General features: G+C 32.8%; 1 long non-coding RNA gene across 1 annotated transcript; it reads right to left on the bottom strand.

Moving 5' to 3' along the window:
• Window positions 1-2,529: 2,529 nt before the first annotated feature.
• On the bottom strand, window positions 2,530-3,164 carry LOC139905294 (uncharacterized). Its single transcript, XR_011779931.1, has 2 exons — window positions 3,060-3,164; window positions 2,530-3,001 (listed from the first exon to the last, which is right to left on the bottom strand). It is a non-coding gene; the product is annotated as an uncharacterized lncRNA (long non-coding RNA).
• Window positions 3,165-6,398: the final 3,234 nt, after the last annotated feature.

The following is a 6,398-nucleotide window of genomic DNA, read 5'->3' as shown; positions in this document are numbered from 1 at the left end:
TAATGATTCCTCTCCTTCTTTTTTTAAATTCTAACGTATCAGTAGGCAAGGAACACTATAGTGATTTCTGTCTGCAGACACAACGGAGAAAATAATTATTTGATCTCTTGCCGATTTTGTAAGTTTGCCCACTGTCAAAGAAAAGAACGGTCTATAATTTTAATGTTAGGTTTATTGTAAGAGGAAGCAAAAAACAAAACAAAGACAAAAAAAGTGTTTGGAAAAAGAAAAATTGTATAACCCTCAGAACACCATCCCCAGGGTCAAGTAAGGGGCTGGAAACATTATTCTTTTGATGTGTTTCTCTGTCAAAAGGAAAGGACGACTTCACCGCATTGATGGGAGGATGAATGTTTGGAGAAATTTTAGAGGACAACCTCCTTCTCTCAGGGCAGGTAACTGAAAATGGGCAGTAGATGAGTCCTCCAGCACGACAATTACCCAAAACATAGGGCCAAAGCAACACACGAGTGGCTCAAGAAGGAAAATTTTAAGGTCATGAAGTGGGATTGATAGTGGACAGTCTCACCGGACCTCAATCCCATAGAAAATCTTTATCAGGGGCCAAACTTACAAAATCTACACGGGATTAAGTTTTTTTTTCCTAGACTATATGTCGTTTCTCAAAATTCTCTCAGGCGTGATTTTTACACTAACTTCAATTAAGCCAATATTTACATTCCTAGTAATAATGATAAAAATGAAGAACATGATAATTGAGAATATATTATGGGTAAAACTTTTTATTTATTCTTAAAATATGAAAAGAAATACTAAAATTTGATCATATTTATTTTTTACAAATGGTTTGCCAATATTTCTCTGGAGCCCGTAATTTAAAAGTTTGTTTCCCGGAAAATGAAACACCTTAATATGTATATATTATGTATGTATAAGGTATTAAAAATTATCTTAAGTCACTCTGTAAGTTTTCTTATCTCTTTTCTTGTCTTGACATGGGGTAAATGTATTTATATGTATATAATAAATACATATTTTTAAATGATTTCATTTCAACTTTTTTCTTCTTCTACTTTTGACAACTTTTAATGTTTTAAAAAAAAGAGTGAACATTTTTAAATATTTTTATAAAGGATGTGCCTTACGCCTATTCAAAAAAGCATTTTATGGATATGGTAAAAAAAATCCCTATTTTAAAGTTATTTCATAGTTTTGAATAAGAATTATTGTTGAATGATATGATTATGTAACAAAAGATGTGCTTATTATAACAATATATATTTGTGATATTGTTGTGTAAATATAAAACTTAGAATGAGATATGAATTCAAGGAGATGTGTGCCGTACAGAGTCATAATAGGTTTAGTAAAAGAAAATCCATTATTTTTTCATAAGATGACTTTAGTCATGTGTATCTCTCGCTTTATAAATGCGATCCGTTTACACTAAATAGTGTTAGAAAGTTACGATTTCGTACTATAAAAACGTCTCAGAGAGTTTTGTGATTGTGAAAAAATATTGTTTTAGTGTGTATCAAGAAAGGACAGTAGAAAAACGACATATTTTACAGTTTTTCTAGAAACCTGGCAATGTGAATAGTATTTATGGTCATCATACTGTAACAGGCAATTACACGAAAATTTGGTTTCGTCCATCCTGTTCTGGTAGCTTTGATGTCAGTTATGCTCCATGTTCTGGAAGGATAATTGTCGAAAATGTTTGCAAATTGTCGATTCCGACCGTCATTTAAGCAATGTTTTCCTTTTTTTTCTTTTTGACATTAATAGAAAAAAAAAATATTAAAAATAAAGGACTTTTTTTTACAACAACTTATATTTTCCCTCCTTTTTTTGGCATAAAAATAAATTAAAAACCTAATACAAGTAACGTATTAGCCTAAATTAGTCAGGAATTAACCCTACATTTAAGACGCATAAATATGCTCTTCTTTTCTTATCCGTGTTTCTCATTTCTCCAAAAATTGTCCGGAAAACTATAATATACTATAGAATTAAAAAACTATAAAAAGAGATAAAAAATACTGTGAAATTTAAGTAATTTATTTCATTTTTTAAGCAAAAAAACATATATTTTAAGCAAGTATATTAATACCGTATATTAATAAAAGATTTAAAATTAATCCATGTTTCCCAGACATCAGACAATAAAGTTATAGATTTCTTAGGGATGCTGCTATGGGCTGGTTTATTTTTATTATTATATCTTTTTTTTATAGACATTATTTGCACAAAATCAATTGTAAAAACTTTTTATAACCAAAGAATATTCGATAATTGTCTGATTTTCTGGAAAAGTTTTTCTAACAAATTTCTTGTTGGTGTCAAACCCAGAATTCCTGAAAAGACGTGTAAGTACCAAAGGATCTTTGAACCTATTGTTTAAGATTGTATTATTCTCAATCCTACAACCTCACAAGAATTGTATTCTCCAATTTGAAAAAAAAAAACCTTCAACATCAAGCAAGCAACAATAATCCTAATGAAGAAAGGCTAGATCTTCCCGTTCCTAATAGTATATAAATGATGAATAGAAAAACCATCATACAATTTCTATTTCATTATGCTTTATTTAATTAAAACATCAGTCAATTTACACATTTTATTATTTTCTATTTGTCAAGAGTAAAATTTAAACGAGAGGTTTCGTGAGGACATTTATTTAACAAAATCATCTGAAAATAGTGCTCGAGAATACTTTTATACAATATGTGAGCCCTCATTTCCAATAATTACATCAATACGAGGAAATCCCTTGCAGTCCTCTCCTTATTGATGGAAGCCTCTGGAGACTGGACACTCCTGTGAGTAGCTGCACAGAACCTCTCCTCCAGATGCACCTCGATAGAGTAGTCCAATGGGTTCGTGTCTGAAGAGAAGGGCGGCCGTATGTTGAGGTCCCAAAATTCTGGAAAGTTGTTTCTCAAGAAGACCCAGCGGTGCGATGACACGGAGCTCTCTCTTGAGTGAAAACAAAGTTGTCCTCAAACTTTGATCTGGCCCAAGGTAGCACCTTCTTACCCTAATCAATACATAGAAATTACAGATCATTATTTGGACAATTTAAGTAGATTTGTTACTGAAAAATCATCCTAGCTTGATTTCTTGATGATGGACAACATACACATATATGTATATATAATTAAATTTGTTATCTCTTCATTGATTTACTGTGTGCGTTCCACCCTGCTATCAATTCATTTATTTTTCGCTATTTTCTATTGAGCAGCTATCATTGTTTCTCTATCCTAGCTCAGTGTTTAACGTTGTATTTTGTAATTTCTATTGTTCATTTTTATGGATTATATCTTAGTTTTCCATTCATTTAACTCCTTTATATGGCTCCTTTACTCACTGTATATTATTGTAAGAGACGCACAATACACGTTTGACCTTACAATAATAAGAATAACAATCATATCCCTCTTTGGCTAGCGGGATTTGTTTTCCTTAAATACATATATTCTCATTTTATTGATTTTTCTACACATTTCCTCAATTATAAATATCTTTTTCAGATCGCGTATATGTGGTGCATCAAAACAAAAGCCATTTCGATAAAATAAATTCCAATTTTTTAATTTTTTTTAATTATAGTCAAATAGCCACTGCAAAAAGGGGTCGTTTTTGGTTTTCAAATTTAGAATTGATACAAAGTTATTTGTGCAGGTGACCTCTTAAATCAGGTTTTCGATTATGTAAGAATGGTAAATTTGAAAACTAAATATGACCACTTCGGGCGGGTGGCCCAATTAGAGCATGTGGGCGTACGACCAGGTTTGAATGAATATGAATATACAGGGGGCGCCCTCTCTCGTATTTACTCAAAACAACATAAAATCTGTAATTTTTGATATTTTTATCTCAAATAAATAACAATGTGATTGTAGATCATGTGCATTGAAGCTTACTGGCTATAATTGCCCTCAGCATCGATAGGGTCTATGAGGCGGGACAAGGCCTTGATGAAGAGGTCCCTGTGCATGGATACGAAGTGCTCATTAATGGTGGCCACCAGACTTGCCTTCTTTATGTGTGGAATTGTCTTAGTGTGTACCTCAAGGTAGCAACATACAAAATAATCCGTCGGATGAAGATAAATGCTGCTGGGGCGCCACTGGTCCTATGTCACGAGGTCATAGCAGTTATCCTAAAGCAAGACACGATATTTTTTGGACACATGAAAGGGTGCAGAGTCCTATTACCACACCTAGAGCGTCTTTTGGCCATATGGGTTATCCAGGGTGTCACAGTCTGCTCCACCACTTGCACGTAGATGTTGCAATGATGGTGCGCACCTTCTTGATGAATTCTACGTCTCTGACCTTTCTGGAGTCTTCAGTGACCTCGAAATAGTTCTTTGTGAAATGTTTGAATCCTCCAGTGTATTCCTGCTGTCCTTAATGTAATGCATTGTCAGCCAGCGGTGGTACAGAAGTAACGGTTGCTGATTTGTCCTTAATTATTAATTAGACACATAACTTTGCTGCATCTCTGTTCCTCCTCTGTGAACTGAATCTCCAGCAGCTCCGACTACAGCTCTTCCCCTCTGACGAAATTAGAATTAATGAATGTGGTTTGTATGTATATTGAACGGAATTTAAAAAAAATTAATATGACAACGACATTTGGTTCCAGGGCAACCAAAAGAGGGTGCAGATTTAATATAAAAGATCAAAATTGTAGAGAGACAACAAATTTTTTTGAATCCGTAGTCTAAGATGGAAATATTTACATAGACACGATCTTCCCCCTCTGTCAAAGGCTGTCACTGTACTTGGCATAAGAAATATAGTACAACTTGAAGTTTTATCCGTTAAATGATTTCAAAAAATTTATTTGAAAAACCTAATATTATATCTAGCAATTTATCAAAGAGGCCATGTAATTATATCAACGGATCATTCAGACTGTTTCAATCAGGATAGTTATTATTATCATTTTACTTTTTTGGCAAATATGTTGGAAAAAGTCATTATTCAAAAACCACTCTAAAGAGCACAAAACGAGTAAATGTGAGTCATATTGTTTCTCGGTATGAAAGAAGTCAGAAACCCATCATCTCAATCTTTGGGCAAACAAAAGTTGAAATTTTGTAGACAACGTTTATTTTTCCATAAAATTCAGCTCCAATCAAAATAAAAGAATATTTAATAATAATTTGTACATAATATTATAATCTACTCAGAGCTGATTTACTCGAGTCCGGAGTCGGAGCATAAGAACTCGACCTTGACTTGGGAATTTATGACTCAAATAGAGGTCTGGCTGTAATATAAAAGTCTTTATCCTGTTTATGGGACTTTATTTGTCTCCAATATCATTTTTCAAATAGGTAGGTAGAATTAAAGGACTCCAATGGAAAAGAGGGCAGACAAAAAATCACAAACAATAACATAAATAGAAGGGAGACAAATATGTTTATACATGAAAATAATATGATAATGGAAAAGATAGCGGCTTTTTTAGTTCCTACCTCAAGATATGTTCTTTAAATTTCCAAAGCATTATTCTTGAAGAGAGAACATAGAAGTAAAGTAAACAGCGATGAAAGACTAAGAGCGAAATTGAGTATTTGTTACAGAAGCAAGACTAGATAATGTCAGAATCGTCGGCAGGTGATGGGCTGGAGGGACTGTAGCCCGAAGGAAATAATTATTGCCTTGACCAACAAAAAACTATTGATTTCGACCCCCTCCCCCCCGCTTAAAAAAATTCTGCAGATGAAACGTCATGAAGGGTATTCTACTCTTCCCCAAACATTCTTCAAATTGTCAGGATGACCACGTTAATTTTTAGTTTCTTTTTTATATACATAGCGGCAGATCATTCCGTTTTTTCGACGACTATGAATATGTTCCATATCAACTACCTATTGTAACAACTCAAAATTGTTGTTCTTAGATCATTCATGACTACAAATAGTTTTTTTTTTTTTAAATAAAATAGTTACTCAATTTTGTTTTATTGGGTTTATTTCAGAATAAACTTAAAAAGCTAATACATCCGAATAGTTTCAAAGTTAAAAAAGAAAATAAATATTTTTTAAATATTATATACTTATACTTAAAATATTGTAACCATCCCGGTTCAAAAATGTCATTTACAGAGGCAAAACTTTTTGATAACTATTGAATCGATCATTTATTGCAGCTATTTTTCAGAATGATTGGTTAACTTATTTTTGTGTGTGTATTTATTGCTGCTAAAAACGGTTAAAAGGTCGCAAAAAGATCAATTTACTGGAGAAGTTAGCGCTCAAAGGATCAAAGAGATTGGTTGTGAATATACCATGCTCTGTCATTCAAAACATAGAAATGCCTTCGAGTAATTAAATGAGGTCATTGGCAAAAAGGTTGGGGTTTTACACTCCAGTCTGGTGTCAACATCATTCCATTCATTGACGAAAAATTAGACAA

The sequence above is a fragment of the Lepeophtheirus salmonis genome, chromosome 5 (assembly GCF_016086655.4).
Source record: "Lepeophtheirus salmonis chromosome 5, UVic_Lsal_1.4, whole genome shotgun sequence".
Lineage (NCBI taxonomy): Eukaryota > Metazoa > Arthropoda > Copepoda > Siphonostomatoida > Caligidae > Lepeophtheirus > Lepeophtheirus salmonis.
This window is presented reverse-complemented; position numbering and strand designations above follow the sequence as displayed.